Below are 6,000 nucleotides of genomic sequence, written 5' to 3' on the forward strand. Positions count from 1 at the left end.
GGTTTTTCAGGTGTTTTCTATAGGTCACCCAAGTGTCACAGCTGTAGAGGAGAGTTGGGATTACCACTGTTTATAAACTAAAAGGCTAGCATGTGTTCTGATGTTGTGATTGTTGAACACCTGGTGAGACAGTCTGTCAAAGGCAAGGCTGATGCAGTGAATTCTGTGCTGAATCTTGATGTCTGTGTCTGCCCTCTGTGAGAGATGGCTGCCAAGATAGCAAGAACTGCATTTTCCATTTCTTCTTTGTCAATGTAGATCATCCTTGCTGGGTCTGATGATTGACCAGGGACTGGCTGGTGGAGAACTTTTGTTTTGCCGAAGTTCAGAGTTAGCCCTAGGCTTTTGTAAGCTTCACAGAAGCAATTAGGGGCTGTTTGTAGATCCTCCTTTGAGTGTGCAACTACAGCACAATCATCTGCGTACTGGAGTTTGGTTATTGTTGCTGATATTACTTTAGTTCTGGCACGGAGACAGGAAAGGTTGAAGAAGTTGCCATCAGTCCGATATTGGATGCCAATGCCCTGTGGTAGACGGTCTTGTGTTAATGTTTTAATAGCTGCTAGGAAAATGGAGAAAAGAGTGGATACCAGTACACAGCCTTGTTTTATGCCAGTTCGGATGACAAAAGGCTCAGAGGTAAAACCAGTGCACAGGATAGAGGCAGTCATCTGGTCGTGAAGGAGTCTTACAATGGTGATAAATTTGCTTCGGCAGCCAAATTTTGACATGATTTTCCACAGACCCTCACGGCTGACAGAGTCAAAGGCTTTGGTCAGATCGATAAAGGCCATATACAGCTCCTGGTGGTGTTCTTGACATTTTTCCTGAATCTGCCTGGCTGTGAAAATCACGTCGGTTGTGCCTCGTGATGGTCTGAAGCCACACTGGGACTCTGCAAGAGGGAGCAGGTGATTCGGTAAGATTCTAGCAAGAATATTCCCAGCAATGGAGAGGAGGGCAATGCCTCAATAGTTACCACAGTCAGCCCAGTCTCCCTTTTTGAAAATGGTGATGATGGTAACATTAGTAAGTCAGCAGGGATTTCTTTGGTGCACCAGATTTTGAGGAGCAGCAAATGAAGCTTGTTAGTCAGTGTTTCTCCCCCCACTTTCAGTACTTCAACTGGTATGATGTCAGAACCTGGTGCTTTATTGTTCTTCATTTGTTTAATTGCTTTGCAGACCCCCTCAGGTGTCAGTTGGTTGGCAAGAGTTTCCCAGATTGTGTGCTGAGGGATGGAGTCGATGGTGTCACCAGTCGATTCTCGATTTAGATGCTTTTGGTAGTGTTCCAGCACTCTTTGATGGATTCATTATCTTTAAGAAGGGCACTACCAGGTTCAGATCTCGGAGGTGTGCGGCCACATAGCTTGGTCCGTACAGGGTCTTTGTCTCTCAAAAGAAAAGCTCCGCATATCATGTCTGTCAGAAAATACTTGGATTTCTTTTGCTTTGTCCTCTCACCATTTGTTTTTGATTTCTCAGATCCTCCTTTGAACTTCAGCTTTGAGCTGATGGAAAGAGCTCTGCTTCTCACTGGATAGTGGTTGTTTTTGCCAGTCACAGAAAGCTTTTCTCTTCTGGTCCAAAAGGGCTGTATGTAGTCTCAATGTTGTTGTTGTTAAACCAGTCCTGATGGTGGCGGATAGCAAGGCCAATGGATTCCTCGCAAGCCTCACAGATGGTCAATTTTAGGGCTTCCCAGTCTTCTTCAACACTTGTGTTGTCATTTCCAGGTGTGTATATGGACAGTTTTTCACTGTGGAGTGTTTGGAAGTTCTCTTGGTGCACTGAGGATTGAAGTGTTTGGATGCGGTATTGCCATCTGTGTGATTTAGATTGTGTTCTATATTTCGGTGCAATCCTGATCGACATGACTGACCTCACCAGGTGGTGGTCAGTCCAGCAATCGTTGGCTCCTCTCATGATACAGGTGATTTGGACATCTCTTAGATCCTGTGATCTTACAATGACATAGTCTAGGAGGTGCCACACTGTTTTGAGTGGGAGTGTTGCAAGTTGTTTTGCACCTGTTGCTTTGTCTGAAGATTGTATTTGTGATCACAAGGTTGTGCTCTGCACATTTGCTGAGTAGGAGAATGCCACTGGAATTGGTCTTGTCCATTCCTTCCTTCCCAATGGTGCTATTCCATACGTTAGAATCTTGGCCAACTCTTGTGTTAAAGTCCCCTAAAAGGATTATCTTATCTGGTTTTGGAATGGATGGCAAAATTTTATCAATATTCCTCAGGAATGAGCCTTAAACGATCCAGCCCTCTACGGCCAGGTTCATATTAATCTTAGGAAGAATAAAAAAAAGTCACCATGGTAGCTAAATTCTGCCATCAACACTGTATCATGAAATCCTCGATTCTAAAGCCTTTAAAAATGTGAAACCTGCTCTCCCAACACTATGTATGTATTTTCAGTTTATTTTTAATCTTACAATAATTCTGTTTGGTGCAAGCACTACTCAAGCAAGAAACTACTGCTGTAGGACCCCTAAGTTCATAACTTATTTCCATCTCCTTATCCTGTTAAAATAAAGAGAATTGAATTGTACCAGTTGAACATCTGCTTCAAGCAAATCTGCCCATTGTAAAGGGAAACAGAATATTAGTAAAAAGGAAGCAGAAGGCAGAATTTCAAAATGATATCCTCAAAGCACTTTCTATGGATGTCTCACAGATTTACAGGATATTATGAAGCATAAGACATCTGGTTGCATTTATATAATCTCATCAGTGCATACATGAAATCTTCTCCCTGTTTACTTCCACTTGTCAAGCCACTGAAGGGATTATATGTTTTTATTTGCTTGTTTGTTAATTTTATTTCATGTTTATTGTGGTGCAAGTGCACCCACTGATTCTTAACTATCCAAATCAGCTTAATGTAATATTAAATCACCAGCATTTCCCACTAGATTGCTTGTGTGACTCTGTCCTGCCTGTTTATAGCTCATCATTCAATCGCTTGTAAAATACTAACGTGGGTTGTTTTTTTTTTTTTTTGGAAAGCTGTATTATGGGAATATGTTGTCGTTCACCTCCAGCTGCTGTGAAATCTCTGGTTTTATAATCAAGATGACTACAGTGCTTTGATTTGATGTTAACTACACTTCATTTTGGTCTATGGACATACTTTCTATCTCCCCATAAGGCTGACTACTAAATTGACTTTACCCATTCGGGCACAAATATAGTTTCCAGAATTTCAGCATGATGAACTGTTCCTAATGGCATGTTCCTAAGCTTATCACACATTGCCCAGCAAGATTCATACATGATTTTGGAATCCTGCATATTCCAAAATGTGCCAAAGAGTCAGTTTTGATCAGCCATCACAGCAGGCTTTATCTACAGTGATGTGTCATCCTTACCTAGTTTGTGGCCATTTCTTTCACCAGAATTAACTAAAGCAGAAATATGGGGAAACATTCTGGCATTTCTTTTGCCAAGAGGACAAGATATTCTTCTATATAATTATTGCACCATTGAACTATATTTCTTGATGCAAGGTTTTTCACTTAGATTGCCAAGCTATTGCCTGATTTATTTTATTCACATCATCATATATCTGTACACAGAATGATCCACATTGGTAGCTCAAGACACTTTTGCTCTTTTAACATAGTGTACTCCTAGAAGTCACATATTGTCTCTCATATATTTTATATCTGATTTCTCCTTCCTTCAACTTATCCCTCTAGTCTTGGACCAGCCTTTGGCTTCCTGTGTGCCAAGCCCTCTCTCTCTTCCCCTTCAACTCCCCTCCTGAAAATCTTTCCCACACAGAACCGTCTCTTGCAATTTTTTGTACTAGCAACATCCCCATACACTGACAGGTCTCATTCATCTTATTTGCGTGAGTCAAGCCAAGTGCTAGATATTTAAAGATACTCCGAGCTCCTAACTCCCACTGGTTTCAATAGTGCTAAAAATCTGGTGCTATGCTCTGTAGGCAGCAACTCCATCTTCCTATTTGCAGTATTGCTGATCTCAATAGACCAAACACATGAGATGGACCCCTGCAAGATATCAAAAATCCCGAGATTGACACCACAAATCTTGAGTGTTTAAAAACATCAAACCATGTTTTTTAGTCTCTTACCTTTTTAACTCCCTCCTTTGTGAATGTGTGTGATAATTTCAGGTTCAAGAGTTAACCTTACAAGCATGCATCTCCCATTTATTCTCTCCTCACCCCCAGGTTAGGAAATGCCTGGCAGTTCCCTTATTACTGTCTTGACTCCCCCACCACCACCTTACTATCTCTGGTTTTCTCCCTGACTTCCCACGCACACACGTGTGCCTTGTGTCCCTGGAATTCACCCCCTCCCCGGACCTGGCAGCATCATCTCCCCTCCTCATCTCCCCTCCTCTCCTCCCCTTGCCTTGCTGCCCATCTGGGGTTCTCCCCTTCCTTGCACCTGGGTCTGCCACTTCCCTGACTCCCCTCCTCCCTTGCTGCAACCCATAGCTTCTCCTCTGCCCAGATCCCATGTAGAGGAGAAGTTCCAAGGTACGGAAGTGTTGCCCCGGGTCTGGGGCTCTGAACCCAGCAGCAACTTTCTCCTCACTCCATTGCCTCCTCTTGCCCTGGGACCCTCTCACTGCTATAGGGCAATACATAAAAAGCAGGACTCAGTGACAAGGCAGAGCTGTGATATTAGTCTCAAACTTTTGCACATAGCTCTGTCCAGGCCCAAAAAAGTCGCAGAATTGGAGGAGCTTCTCACATCATCATGACAGCTCCTGCTGCAGGCTCCAAAATCCCAGGATTCATGGTCAATTCAGGTATTGCAATATGGTCAAAATTCCATTCCCCTGGCTGCTTGGAGATTTCCCCACCACTACCCCCAGGCTGGGGAAGCTGCCATTCTATCCCCTTTATCTCCCATCCCATCACCATCCTCTGCACCCCTTCAGCCTCCCTCCTGCCCCCAATTGCCTTGTAATCCCGAAATCTGCCTCCTGCTCCCCTTCACTCTCCCCAAGTGTCTCTTCTGCTCCTCACAGTCCCTGTGTCCTATCTAGCTCCTGAGCCACAGAGTGGCAGCCACTTTGTCTGTGGTCGTGGCTTCAATCTCCTTGAAAACAATGGGACACAGCAGCCAATTTTATTAAGGACAACGTGACATTCACATGCAGAAAGACTGTGGGGAAATGGTGGCTATCTTGCTGGTTCCAGCCTCAATGACCATAGTAGGAGATTCAAAACAGGTGCCCATTTTGAATAAGGGAAAATTGGTGAGATGGCAGCAGCCTTTCAGCATGCTCTCAAGATGCAGGTGTATTTGGCAGTATTGTATTTGCTTGGTACAGCTCTGTGTACATAGAAAAAAAATTAATGCCTTTAATTACAGTTCATTGGCGCTCAGAATTTCCTCATGTTCTTTCCAGCCTAACTCTACCTGTCTACATGTGGAAAGATAGCATCCACAGCGTGTTGCTCAAGGTAAACCAGCCTGCATTGTTCTCTCAAAATCTAAACCACCCCTCTTCCAAGTTTTATAAAGAAACGGGTTTTTTTGCAACTCTGAATAGGCACAGGGGCCCACAGAAACGGGGATGAGGTTGGGTCAAGATCAATTCCTGACCAGAGAATGTTTGCCCCCCTTATGGAATGGGCTGTAGCTCCACCCCCCCCCACCCAAAAGTTCCCTTGTCTGGTTTTCTGTAGGGTGTGGTAGAAGGAAAGAGCCTGTCACTCCAGCACTCCCCCTATTGACTCCATTTGTGTTGCAGATCCTTGACCTCCAAGGAGGGGACTTGACTAGGGCAGGGGTGAGGAAACAGTGGTATGGAGGTAAAAACCTGACCCCCCTACGCGTGTTCCCATTTTGGGGGAAAACCCTGCAAGCTTGATAGGGGGCAGATGAGCTGGCCTAAGAGAAGCATCTGTGTCCCTTTGTGTCAAAGCAGCAGCACTAAAGCAGCTTTGGTGAGCTTTATAACTTCTATTGAGTTGTTTGAAACACCAGTAAAAATCCTAT

This window comes from Chelonia mydas, chromosome 9 (assembly GCF_015237465.2).
Source record: "Chelonia mydas isolate rCheMyd1 chromosome 9, rCheMyd1.pri.v2, whole genome shotgun sequence".
NCBI lineage: Eukaryota > Metazoa > Chordata > Testudines > Cheloniidae > Chelonia > Chelonia mydas.